The sequence below is a fragment of the Dermacentor silvarum genome, chromosome 1 (genome assembly GCF_013339745.2).
Source record: "Dermacentor silvarum isolate Dsil-2018 chromosome 1, BIME_Dsil_1.4, whole genome shotgun sequence".
In the NCBI taxonomy this organism is placed as follows: domain Eukaryota; kingdom Metazoa; phylum Arthropoda; class Arachnida; order Ixodida; family Ixodidae; genus Dermacentor; species Dermacentor silvarum.
Genome location: NC_051154.1, coordinates 144,702,479 through 144,716,961, shown reverse-complemented (window position 1 = coordinate 144,716,961; position 14,483 = coordinate 144,702,479). Strand labels below are relative to the sequence as shown.

At 46.8% G+C, this 14,483-nt stretch overlaps 1 non-coding gene across 1 annotated transcript; it reads right to left on the bottom strand.

The window, feature by feature from the left end:
- Positions 1-2,096: 2,096 nt before the first annotated feature.
- On the bottom strand, positions 2,097-2,168 carry Trnat-cgu (transfer RNA threonine (anticodon CGU)). The gene has a single exon. It is a non-coding gene; the product is annotated as a tRNA-Thr (tRNA).
- Positions 2,169-14,483: the final 12,315 nt, after the last annotated feature.

Below are 14,483 nucleotides of genomic sequence, written 5' to 3'. Positions count from 1 at the left end.
GGATTGCGAAGAAATCTGGCGGAGTGCGCACCGACATGGCTCGCCTTCTTGTCCGTTCCATACTGCAACCACGACTCGTCTACAGAGCCCAGTTTCAACACTTCACAAAGACAGAATCGGCTCGCCTTGAGGTCATTAATCACAAAGCCATGTGGGCCATAACGGGACTACCACGTCTCACTCCGCTGCCTACCCTACCGGCCGAGTCCCAACTCAACACTCTCGACGAACTGGTGCACCAATGTCGATGCGCGTGCGCCCTTCGAACATCGAGGTTATGCTCGGCTACTGCACTGGTCCGGTACACGGGACATGGAATAGACAATCCAGCTTCTACGACACCCGATCTAGCTCCGTGGAACAGGGTACAATACGTGACAATAAGCCTCTTGGTCGTCTGCATAGCCCAGTTCCTCGCCAGGCGAACGCTCAAGTTTCCCGACTTCGTCGCACCAATGATAACCAAGACGATGCGACTCTCGTAGCATACACTGACGCCAGTATTAATGGTACCACGATTCACACATCTCTCGTATGCCCACTGATACCAGAGGCAGGCCAGACGTGCTCGTATGTTGCCGCTTCTACGACACCCGATCTAGCTCCGTGGAACAGGGTACAATACGTGACAATAAGCCTCTTGGTCGTCTGCATAGCCCAGTTCCTCGCCAGGCGAACGCTCAAGTTTCCCGACTTCGTCGCACCAATGATAACCAAGACGATGCGACTCTCGTAGCATACACTGACGCCAGTATTAATGGTACCACGATTCACACACCTCTCGTATGCCCACTGATACCAGAGGCAGGCCAGACGTGCTCGTATGTTGCCGATCCTGCACCACCGGCCTATCTCGCCGACCTTGCTGCCATACGAGACGGCTTGGCCGCGTTGCTCCCTTTTGTTCAAACTGGTCCATATTCTCAGCTCATCATTCGCACGGACTCGACCCAAGCCAGCCACGACATGCGTAGGGTATCTCGGTCCTCTCTACTCTCGGATAGCATTCACCCTCTTGCTGCCACTACGAATATCGTAATACGCGTCCAATGGGTGCCTCGAGCAGCCCTGCCGGGTCTACTAGAAGCAGATTTGGCAACCCACCCAGAGAACATAACATACCCACTTCCGCATTTTCCTGAAGACGCCTGCGGACAACTGCTCCGGGAAAAAGAAAACCTCCGAGCTACCACACAAAGCTCTTATAGAGAGTTTTAGATTAGGGGGACGCAAGCGTAGGGGCCCGCTAGCGCTTGGGGCCGCGGTACTGCGCACGCGCAGACCGGTCTGCGCGTGCGCAGACCCTCGAGAGGAGGTTACGTTACGGAGGCTGCGTGTCGGGGTCGCGTTCACCCCGTCTGTGACCGCTCTCTGGCCACAACAGTACCACGGTCCCTACGATACATGGTGCCCATTTTGTGACACAATTCAAAATGTGACAGTGACACACCTATTATGGACGTGTCCAGGACTTTACCTAAGCCGTCTCCGCCACCTTCGGCAACAGGCCTTCGGCCTGGCCGCCCACCCGACCTTGAACGTTGGATTCATGGACCATATCATCGTTCACTTCTAGATTTTTTGCATGAGTCAAGTCTATTCGTGTATTTTTGACATGCTTTGTATTATGCCTAAGGGCAAGCTTTCGAAATTTAAAAAAAAACTGTCCCACTGACAGGACCCTGCGCCGTCGCACTGTGAGGACATTGCGCACGAAGAGCGTTGCCGTAGCGCGTGACATAAGCGAAGAAACACTCACGTTAGTTGATGTGGACGTGTCGGCTTCATCGAAAGGTCAATGTGCAATTGGCCAGCCGATTGTAGCACATGAATTGCGTTGTATCCCCAGAGCCACAATGCACTTGAGGGGGCAGAGAAATGGCCGAACTGATCCAAGACACCTTCGGACCGCCAACACAACACGGCTCACCGGCAGCTCTGGATACGCGCGCACTGATCAGCAAGCTCCCAACAAAGGCATGCACATTAAACATTACATCGAAACTGCAGGTAACAAGGATTCGTAGCCGTATAAGCGACTACACATGAATACATTGAATACACATGAAAATAAAAAAGTCAGAAAAAAAAAACACTGCCGCCAGTGAGGTTTGAACTCACGACCCCTGGTTTACGAGACCAGTGCTCTACCACTGAGCTATAGCGGCGTACACGGCACGTGGCTTTCTGGTCGCCAGGAAAACAAGCCGGCTAGATTTCTCTCTTCATTATTTTTTTTTTGGGGGGGGGGGGGGGGGGGGGGGGGGGGGGGGGCTATGGTTACAGTGCGTTCCAGAAGGGCCCGCCTCTTCCTTCTTTCTACGTGGCCTTCTTTCTTTGGCGCTTCTTTCTACTGGAAGGATCGAATTCAGTTTTACTAGGTGATTTGGTCCTGTGAGTTCATTAGCACACGAAAAAAAAAAAATACAGGCAAACGGAGGCCTCAGGAGTGCACGCCAAAATATAATGTCATTTCGACCAGGCCGTGATAGAAGTGAGCATTTGCGCGAGCACTAAGATTTAAAAAGTTGTCATTATTTAGTTTAATCTGGCGGCGCCTCCAGGATACCAAAGGGGCAACGGGGACACCAAAGTTGGAACCCGGAGTGAGTCCGTGGGTTGGAGACTCGCCGAGGCCTCCACTTGCCGGGGTTGCATAAGACCGGCTCTATCGGGGACAGCCGCTCTTGCATTCAAACACCCCCGGCACGAGAAAAGTTGAAACAATAGCGATAATATGCGCTTTTCTTGGCCTTTTCTTTTTTTGATGACGCGGTCGGTGGCGTTGTGTCGCAGAGACGTCCTCCAGGTGCGTTCCATTACCTGGGCTAGAAGCTGTCTAATCAGTTGTCGGCGTAGACTCTCTCCAATGCTGGCTAGAGTTGGAACACACCCCGATTTGCTCTTCTTGAGTGCCTCGACTTTTGGGCACAACAACGGGAAGGTCTGCGCCGTCATCTAGTACTTTCGTGTGGGTTCAATGTGATTTATTCTCGAAATTATGACCTTACTATTTCCTTTTCCTTCTTCCAAATTTAGTTTGATTTGTTTTCTTTGTGTTTTTTTTTTCATCTATTCCTTTATTTTCGTTAATTCATACTCACCAATCTATTTTTTATATTCTAACGTACATATTTTCGACTTTCGTTTTCATTCTTTGACATTTCTCATTTTATTTTGAGCTATCCGGTTCTTTACAAATCCTACAGAGCGGGTGTGTGTCACTAACTCACGGCAGGAACTTCACACTTTGGTGCAGTCAGACAGTTAAGAATTATACTGGTGACCTTCAGCGCCTTTCGTCACGAAGATGGCCGCCTCCACCGCTGCAATGATGCAATGGGGATGCGGCGGAGAACCTCCAAGAAAAGATCAGCACCGCGGATGTTCTGCGCTTTCTTGTAGATAAACCGAAAGATGACTCTCGAAGAAAAAATTGAATCCAAAGGACCGGCGAAAGTGAACTCAAGGGCCACGGATTTTGAACAGTAGTTCCTATATACGGCCCTATGACCAAGGGGAAATATTCGAGATTATACGGCACCCCCGCTCCGTTGCTATCACAACTAAAGAACCCCATTTTATTGCGATAGCAATTATATGGACACTTCTATCGGATTTCTGCCGTCGCCGTCGCCGTCGCCGTGAGGTTCCCTATAGATAAAATCTTCGCCGCGCGCCGTATGCCCGAGCGGAAGCGTGCGGGGACGCGCGCTATCACGGAGAGCGAACGCACTCAATCACCCACGCGCAAGCAAGGAAGCGGGAAGCCTGCGCCGGAGGGAGCGCGCGGGGGGGGGGGGGGGCACTTCTACGCTGCCAACAACAGCGCTCGTCGTTCGTTCGACCGCACCGTCTCTTATCTCCACACGGCTCTGACCTTTATGCGCCGTGCATTCGCCGCTCAGTTTCCGTTGAAGCGATAGACCGCACGTACCTTCGCCCGCTGCTGCGGCGTATATATGCGCTTGCTGCCAGCGTTTTCACAGTCGTTGTCTGCAGTCATTCAGTGTGATCTATTCATGTTTGTTTGTGCGCGCTCACACCACGCTTGTTCAATCAGTTAGTAATAGTCGGGCCACATTTTCCAACGCACGCTACACATGCAATGCTGCCCGGGTCGGCAGTGCAGCGCTACAGGTGTGTCCCTTCGCACGCGCTGCCCACGGGAAGCGCTTCTCATCAACACCACCGTTTCACACGCGCCTTCTCGTGGTCATTGAGTCTCTCTTCATGTCGGTCTACTTACGCCGCAGCACACCTGCTTACTTAATCAGCTCATGTTTACTACAATTCATATTGCTACCAAAGCCGCTCACCTTACTTCGTATGACATTGCTGTGTTGCTATCGCATTCATTGCTTCGCCCTTAGGGCGAAACTGTGACATTTTTTATAAACATCTCCACTTCCCTCATCCTATACTCTATGCACCCGCTTATTCTCCTCCCTCATTGGGGAAGCAAGAGAGCTACTGAGCACGACATCGCGTGTTCGATTACCGCCGGCCACGTAGGTTGCATTTCAATGGAGGCAAAATTCAAAGAACGCTTTGTATTTAGATTTACGTAATGTTTTTAGATTTCACAAAAGCCTTCGATAAGGTTCCGCATGACAAATTAATATTCAAACTTAGAATTATTGGCATACCTGACATTTTCATAAACTGGATTATTGCTTACCTGACCAAACGCACCCAGTACTTTACAAATGGTGAACATAGCTCGGCCACTCTTCCAGTCCCGTCAGGGGTGCCCCAAGGTAGTGTCTTGGGGCCTTTACTGTTACTAATGTATATAAATGACATCGCTAAAACCATAACTGGCGGTGTGCAAATTAGACTGTTTGCCGATTATTGTATTTTGTACAGTGATATAACTTGTCAGAACGATCAGACTGTCCTCAAAAGGAATTTAAATAACATGTTGAAGTGGTGTAATGAATGGGGTATGTTTATTAACGCTGATAAATCCGTATTTCTTCGTATTACTCGTAAAAAAACCCAATAACTTTTTCTTATACGCTAGGTTCTTCAGCTGTGCGTGACACTAACAACAACAAATACTTAGGTGTTACTTTGACATCCATATTGTCGTAGAACATGCACATAATTGATATTTGTCCTTCTGCTTTATGCAAACTTTGTCTCCTAAGACACAAACTGAAAAATGCTCCTCCTAGTGTAAATTTACTGTGTTATTTTTCATTTATTAGACTAAAGTTAGAGTATGCATGTATATTATGCGATCCTTACACTAAGTCAAATATCGCGTGTCTTGAAAAATACAAAGGAAGGCAGTTAGGTTTATATTTCATAAATTCGCAAAACTGGACTTTCCCTCTAAAATTATAACAGAAAATTCTATACCCACTCTTGAATCACGCCGAAAGCAGCTAAGGCTTGAATTCCTTTCCCTCCTTCTCAACAACAGGCTTGAAATGAAACCATCGACTTACATAACGGCTGAAATAACGCGGCACACAAGACAGCATCGTCCGGACTCACTAACACGGTATTATGCTCGAACTGATATGTTTAAATTTTCTTTTTTTCCCGGAACAATATCAGACTGGAACGACCGTTTGCAGACACAGCGTGACTAAAAATTGTATAAATTTGTGCTTGATTGTTCCTAATTTGTTCTCTATTGTTCGTATGTATTCAATTGCCCCTCTGCTTGGACAGAAAGGTCTGCAGTATGTAGTAAATAAATAAATAAATAAATAAATAAATAAATAAATAAATAAATAAATAAATAAATAAATAAATAAATAAATAAATAAATAAATAAATAAAATGTCGGTGCAGTGAGTAATCAGATGAACCAACTAGCCCAGCAACAAGTATTGACACTGTGCAGTTTCGGGACCCCCATTAGAGGGACCGTCAACCAATTTTTCTGACTTTTTTTGACTGACTGACTGAATAAACTTTATTAAAACCAGCAAGAGGTGGTGGCTGGGCCTAGGCCTCCCACGTGGGGACGTCGAGGTGTTGCCTCTTCGCCGCCTCACAGGCTTGCTGGGTCGCCCAGAGTTGGTCGTCGAGGTTGGAGCTACGCAGGGCAGCGTGCCCCTCCGAAGTCACGCACAAGCCGGAGTAAAACTACCGAATGCTAACTAACATAATGTTGCGACTACACCTATGTATCTATTAGAGACTGTAGAGAGCACCTGAGGCATCTAGAAGGGATGTAAAACATGGTACCTGAAGATGGAAGATTACAAATACCAAGGACAAGTGCTTTTCGTATTCTTGAAGTTTATCGTGAGTCTCCTGATTTTAGAAAACATGATTGTTTCTGAAGAACGTATTGGAGTATATTCTACTGGAATGGCATAAAGAGAGATTAATCTTACAGTACGTCCTCAACTATGCTTAGAAGTATTCAAACTCTTAGAGTGTGAAGGCTTAAGAGTGAGGATTAACGGCAAATATCTCAGTAACCTTCGGTTTGCAGATGACATTGTCCTATTCAGCAATATTGGGGACGAATTAGAACAAATGATTGAGGACCTTAACCCAGAAAGTGTAAGAGTGGGATTGAAGATCAATGTGCAGAAGACAAAGATAATGTTCAATAGCCTGGCAAGGTAACAAGAATTCAGCATCGCCAGACAGCCTCTAGAGTCTGTAAACGAGTATGTTTATCTAGGTCAATTGCTCACAGGAGACCCTGACCATGAAAAGGAAGTTTACAGAAGAATAAAATTGGGTTGGAGTGCATACGGCAGGCATTTCCAAATCCTGACTCGGAGTTTACCACTGTCGTTGAAAAGAAAAGTGTAAAATCAGTGCATTCTACCGGTGCTAACATATGGGGCAAAAACTTGGAGGTTAACAAAGAACCTTGAGAACAAGTAAAGGACCGCACAAAGAGCGATGGAACGAAAAATATTAGGCCTAACGTTAAGAGACAGGAAGAGAGCGGCATGGATCAGAACAAACGGGGATAGCCGATATTCTAGTCGACATTAAGCGGAAGAAATGGAGCTGGGCAGGCCATGTAATGCGTAGGATGGATAACCGGTGGGCCATTAGGGTTACAGAATAGATACCAAGAAAAGGGATGCGCAGTCGAGGTCGGCAGAAAACCAGATGGGATGTTGAATTTAGGACATTTGCAGGCGCAAGTTGGAATCAGCTTGCGCAATACAGGGGTAATTGGAGATCGCATTGAGAGGCCTTCGTCCTGCAGTGGACATAAATATAGGCTGATGATGATGACGTCCTCACGTGGCACGTGTGTCAGCGCTGCAAAGCTGAAACCTAGTGGTAGCTTTCTGATCATAGCTTCAGTTGAGGTAGCTTCAGTTCCCCCCCCCCCCTAAATGTTTTCCCGGCGCCCACCAAAACAACCACCGGCGCCGGTAATCATTAGGGATTTTGTCTACAATGTATTTTTCACGCTCGAAAAGACATTTCGATCAATCAAGAGGACACTTCTCTGTCTAGCTCAGCGGCGGTAACATTTCCATATTTTCATGACCGGTTACGCCGACTTATCACAACAGTATCGCCTGCCTGCCTACGACACACTTTTTTCTTTTCGTAGGAGCTTATCTGGCAATGTCTTTTTCACGCTCGAAAAGACATTTCGGCATGAACATTGACAAATCGGGCTGGATTTCGTGGCAACGCTTCTGCGCTTGGAGTCACATAACGCAAGGAGCCCCATCCGAGCAAAAAGTTTCAAGGGCTTTTCGATAGCGAGCCGGCGCGTCGCGGCATCTCGCAGCGGCCGTGGAATCTACGGAGCGCATGGATTTCAATTCCAAACTTTGTGGGTATAAAATTCTCATAAACATTTAACGCGAAAAGTGCACTGACATTTCCAAAGCCGTGTTTTAGATTTTCAATTCTGGAACTTTACGGGTTTAATGTTCTTTTAAACTTGGGCCAACATGTGCGCACTGGAGCCCTCGTACTCACGCCGTTCCAGAGATGGAAGCACGCGCTCGCAATCTTCCATACACGAAAATACTAAATATCACCGTGACTGTGAGCTAGCGGCTGATAATTTTCTCCAAACATTTTCAGGAAGCGCACCCAATGTGATCGATCCGCTGGACCAGGGCAGGCAAAGTAAAATAAGAGAAAACAGAACAAAGTTAGCGGCCTATTATTGAGACAGTTATTTTTTGCGGGCGACGAAGTCTGGCTCTCCGTGGCCATAGGGACAGTGGTCCTATGGATTAAAGCAAAACCCCGGCTGGAAGTACTGGTATTTTCAAAGCGCTTCTTCACATGCGAGCTGATTGTGGAGATACATATCTGAATAACCATTTGGAAAGTTGCCCCAGTAATGCCTCGTATTTAAGCCCAGATGTACAAAACCAAATTATAGAAATTTTTGGTGAAATTATCAAAAAAAAGCCTAGAAGAAAAAGTAAACACTGCAGCTACTTCTCCGTACTTCCTGAAGAAACGACGCATATTGCTGGAGTCGAACAGCTTACTGTTTGTGCAAGATACCTAAACAAGGATGCCAACGACATCGAAGAAGTGTATTTAGGTTTTAGCACCGGAATAGATGCCCTCTCTCATTGCGACTGGAGGTTCTATGTAAATGTGTACAAACTGCTGAAGATTGTAGTCACCCTTCTCGTGACCACTGCCAGCGCAGAACAAATATTTTAAAACATGAGATTACTAAAAAAACTGCTTGCGCTCTGCAATGTCTGAGGAACGCATGGTTAGGCTGGATCTTTTATACGCCCACAGAGACATCGGCATCAACGTGTCCGAAGTCGTTGACCGCTTCGCTAAACTTCCCCGCCGAGTGAAGTTCGCCTTTAGACAGCGAAGCAACAAAGATCAATTCAAGTAAAAAGCTCTGTGTCTTCAGAACTCGTAATTATGAAAACGTATGACTGTTCATTAGCTTTTAAAACCGCAGAAATTTTCACCATTTATTGTAACAGTTAGCATCATTAGAAAATTACGAAAATTACGAGGACATCAATAACCAATTCTGACCGACCTTGCTCATCGAAAGACCGCGCCACGCAGCGTTTCGCAACAAACTCGGATATTGGGTAGTTCAACTTGTCGCATCATCTGTGGCTTTCGTTTGTCCTTTTCTTTCCTTTTTGGCTACCTGCTTTTACTTCTTTTTTGAAGCAAAGCAATTGCCTTCTTTGATTTTGGATGCATAAAAATTGTTGCCGCTGTGCAGGCAGCTAAAATGCACATTTTCGTACTGAGTTCTGCACCTTCCTGTATTATTCTACCTGTATGGTGCTGTCGCGACTGCAGCATGGCCCAAGTACATATCACAATTTCTGCGATCATAGCATTGTTCTTGCCTGGATCATCTGTCTTTCTATGCGTAAAGTTTACTATCTGTGACTGAGCAACATGTTTATTTGTCTTGTTTGGGGCATTATATAGAGTGACGTTTGTTTAGATACGTAGATTTATTGGAGACTTATACGTACATTTAAATATCTTGTTGCGAGGTTTTGTGTATGCAAGCAGTGAACTTTGTTTCCAGCGACACTTTTTTGCCCTTCATCAAGTTGTATCTTCGCATTTCTAATGTATATTTTGCAGAACTGCTTTTTATATGTACTCACTGTTGCGACAATAATTTCGGTGCAATCACTCACAATACACGACTGGTAACAGCTGCTCCTGCGCAATCCATTACAACGAAGGACAGCGTCATTGAGGTTTTTCCCTGGCCGTTGCATATGTACAAAAATGTAAACAAGGTTCGTGAATGACATAGATCATCAAAATATTTGTCCTCAACTTGTTCATTTCATGGCCTTTACATTTTTCATATCAGCTGCATGCACTGCATGCGTTGCTGGTTTTTAACTGATATAGTTCTAAAGTTCGAACGATATTTTCTGTACTTACTAAATAGACAAAACAATGCGGAAGCATTGATATCAGTTATTTCTGCCACAATTTTTGGGACATACGAATATATTCTTTTATGAGAAAATACATATTTTACTTGACAGTGCGTAGCGTTCTATAATTCGTTTGCAGCATCTAATATACAATGGAATTGGCAATGCAGTTATTATTCATGTATTTGATCCCTCGACAAATTCTATAAGGAGGAGGCCGCGCTGCAACCTGAGCCCCCCCCCCCCCCCCCCCCGAACAAAGTTTCTGGCTACGCCACTGACAGGAAGGGGATGTGTGGAGATAACTATATAGAGACCAGGGGCGCTATAACGTAAAACGATTCCAAACTGTTTTGATTCCAATTTCTGCAGTCAGCCTCCACGATTGGTCAAAACATTTTCGGGCCACTCCCAACTTCGCCTGTCTGTCAAGCGACGTCACGAAAACCGCGATAGCTCCCCATCTGATATAACGTGTACACACTGATTATGCATGATTAAACCGCAGAAAAGAAAAATGATCATTCCTGATTCGACGCCTTTTCACCATTAGCCCTCTGCTATTGGTCCAATGTTTTCTGGCTACGCCCACTTCGCCTGTCTGTCACGTGACCTCACAAAACCGCAAAAACTCACCACGTCAAAGTTAAGTGTAAGCGAAAAAATGCATTAATATGCCGAACAAAACTGAATTTTTTTCTGAATAGCCACAGACTGCCCCGTTCCGAAAGGAATAGAAGATGGCTACCCGGCGATCGCTCAGGCCCTCGCTACTCGCACCTGCCGGTGAGCATGTATTTATTTGCGCATGATAAACCTTTTTGCGTGGCAGTAAAACGTTATCGAGCTCTTTCGGCATGCATACGACATCGCTCTGCCAACTCTTCCTTGCTGAGGATCCGTTTTAGCGGCATTCTTATGGCACGTACACACTAGCAGCAAAACGCGCGCGGCGCGCCGCCGGCGGCAAGACGCGCGCCGCGAAAGCAGCCGCGAAACAAGTTTTTCTTGCCGCGGCAGGGATCGCTCCTGGACCGATTTTTCGCGGTTTGCCGCGTGCCGCGGATGAAGGAGTCCAATGAGAGCGGCCCGCTTCCGTGACGTGCGCGCGGGTTTCCCACCCTAGTGCGGGAAACTAGTTCATGCGGACCCGCCCGACCGCTCGTTTCGTACTCGCGTCCGGTATTAGCCGGAAACTCGTTTCGCAATATCATCTGCACGCGTCAGCTCCCGGACCGAGCTGACGGATAGTTCGAGAAGGGGGAGGAGTCTATGCTGTCACGTGACTGCCGCAGCGGCGCGCCGCCGGTTGGTGTGGCCGCCCTGCCGCAGCTTCGTCTTGCCGCCGGCGGCGCGCCGCGCGCGTTTTGCCGCTAGTATGGCCACCATACCGCTAGTGTGTACGTGCCATTATCCTTCCGTTGCACGCCGCCGCGATTTTCGACCAGCCACCGCAAGCTAAGTAAGGCGAAGCGGACCAATCGGAGAAGCCGGCACCATCCTCTTCATGCGGTTATCTATTTTCACTGTGCTGGCTCGGCCCCATAGAAACCCTCTCCACTAGAGCGTGCTCCTCGCCTCTTGTCAGCCAATTAGATAAGAAAAACCGCTGAGTGTAGACAATGTTATTGGTTTTGAAAGCGAACAGAGGTGACCTCCTATAGACGAGGAGAGTGTTTGATTGGGTTGTTCAGACAACTCTGCGAGTCACCGCCCGATGCTTGCGTCGGTGGTTACGTAAATTTGACGTCAGGAGTTTGGAATCAAAACAGTTTGGAATCATCTTACGTTATAGCGCCCCAGAATTTTAGCAAAATGCCTATATTGTTCTTTACGTCCTTATCGTGCCTATTTATCACATAAGCACAACCTATGGGTCTAGAAAATCTTAGTGACACCTTTATCGTGCCTATAGATGCATATTTCAATGTTAGTACCTATATTGGATTTTCAGGGCCTAAAAATGCCTTTTTCCGTGTTTTGCCATATATAGCCTCATCTTGTTTATAATGCTATCACCCGCTGGGGAACTGGACCTAAAGCAGCCGATTATTAAACACTTTGCTGGTGTAAAGACTGTTATTAAAATCTTGGCAGCAGACGAGAGTATATATCGCTGTGAGGACTCAAACTGCTCTAAGCGACGATACTCGTGAAGGTGGCGTATACTTGTGCACGCTCACTTCAATTTTTAGCGGATATCATCGATAAACTTGAATACTCGGGCGTAACTGACCTGGAATGTGGGGTTCAATTTGGACGTTCAGGAAAGATTCGCCACCATCCGCAATTGACCTGCTGCAAAGAGTAAGTTCTAAACTTCAATCTGTCTTGGACAAAAATACCGGGCTTTCGCTACTGAAAGAGCTGTCAAAGGTACTGACCGGCGAAGTACGAGTTTGTGTCACTAAATTCGGTGAATGTTGAGCGTGTTCCTTTTCTGCATATACAAACTAATATACTCAGTAAAAAAAAATAATACACAAGATGAAACCCGAAAATTGTAAGATGGAGCTTCTTTGTCATTGCTTTCACGGCTTTTCCCGTGGTGTCCTCACATTAGATTTCAGATAAATCTTGTAACCTACACAACTTGCCTCATTTCGTTTTACCCAGAAAATAAAACGAATTTCACAGAACCGAGGTGTAGTGAGCTGTGTTCCGTAAAAAATTATAATTTATCCTGAGATACATAGCGGAGAGAGAGAGAGAGAGAGAAACGAGAAGGGAAAGGTAGAGAGGTTAACCAAGGACGTGCCCGATTGGCTACCCTACGCTTGGGGAGAGGGAAGGGGGAAGAATAGATAAGAAGCGAGAATATAAAAAATCATAAAGAGTCAGTCATTCACACAGTCAGTCGCAGAGGAAGGTCCACTGTCACAAGCTTTCATACAGTCCAGTGTCCTTCAAGAAGTGAAGAGCTTTTGTGGCCTTTCGCATGCAAGAATGCGTAGGCCATGGTCCCAGAATATTTTCCTCTGACAGCACTCTGCTATCTAACATGCTGAGTTGAGCTTGAAGAATCCGTCGTTGGGTGTCAAAAGCTGGGCACTGACACAGAAGGTGCTCTAGCGTCTCATCGCACCCGCACGAATTGCATGCCGCACTGTTAGCCATTCCTATTAGGAATGAATAGGAATTTGTAAACGCGACGCCCAACCACATGCGACACAGGAAAGTTGCTTCGCTACGGGATAGTCCAGGTGGCAGGCGAAGTCGCAATTTAGGGTCGAGAGAATGCAAGCGTGAGTTGCTGAAACCTGGCGAATTCCATCTTAGAAGTGTAATGTGGCGAGCAAGTGATTGAAGTTGCCGCGCAGCGTCCGTCCTTGAGAGTGGTACAGGCACTCGCTGATGTTTTTGATGAGCCGAGCGAGCAGCTTCATCGGCGCTGTCGTTGCCAACAATTCCGCAGTGGCTCGGCAACCACTGAAATACGATGTCCTGTCCTTTCTCAATCGCATGGTGATGAGCTTGTCTTATTTCGTACATTTGCTGTTCGTGTAACCCGTGACGTAGGGCAAACTGCAGAATTTGTAGGGCTGCTTTCGAATCGCAGGAAATGGCCCAACGATTTGGTGGTTGCTGGAGCACGTAATGGATTGCACCTTGAAGAGCCGCAAGTTCTGCTGCTGTCGACGTGGTGTTGTGAGAGTATTTAAATTGCAAAGAGACGGCGTCCGATGGAACAACCACTGCTCCGGTAGAGCTGTTGGAATTGGTGGAACCGTCCGTGTAAATATGTATTCGGTCAAGATAAGACTCGTGTAGGCAAAGCAGGGACAACTGCTTCAGGGCTAAGGGTGACAGGTCTGATTTCTTAGCAATCCCAGGAACTGAGAGTCACACGTGAATTTGCCGGAGACACCACAATGCCGATGTTGGGCGTTTTGCAGGCTTGAAGCCAGAAGGTATCGACTCGTGTTGCCTCGTCACAATACTACAGTATGTAGCCTGTGGTCATCACGCTGGCAAACCGGCTAAATGGTGGGATGGCAGTCGTGAAAGGTGTCGAATGTGCGCTCTTAGCGTCTCTGCGACGATATGAGTGGTGATCGGGTGCTCCTGTGCAATGACAATCGTCGCAGCTGTCGAAGAACATCTCGGGAGGCCAAGACATGTCCGAAGTGCTTGGGCTTGTACGCTCTGTAGTGCAAGGAGATTATTCTTGCATGTGTTCGACAAGACTGGAAGACTGTAGCGAAGAAATCCGAGAAATAGTGCCGTGTATAGCTGTAACATAGATCGCACGGATGGTCCCCACGATTTTCCAGCTATGAACTTAAACATATTCTCAATACAAATGAGTTTTTTCTTCATGTAGGAGACATGGGGACTCCAGGTGAGGTTTTGATCCACAATAACGCCTAAAAATCTGTGAGTTTTCTTATATGCAATTCAGTGGCCCTCGATGCACACCGGGTAGAAATACATCGGTTTTCGTGTAAATGCACATTTTTCCGTAGATATTGTCAGACCTTGTCGGCGAAGGTATGCCACTGTCAGGGTTGCTGCTTTCTGTATTCTAGCGCGCACTTGTGGCCCTGTCACGCCGGACGCCCAGATGCAAATATCATCTGCGTAGAGCGAGACATTTGCGGTCTGTGGTAGCGTTTCGGT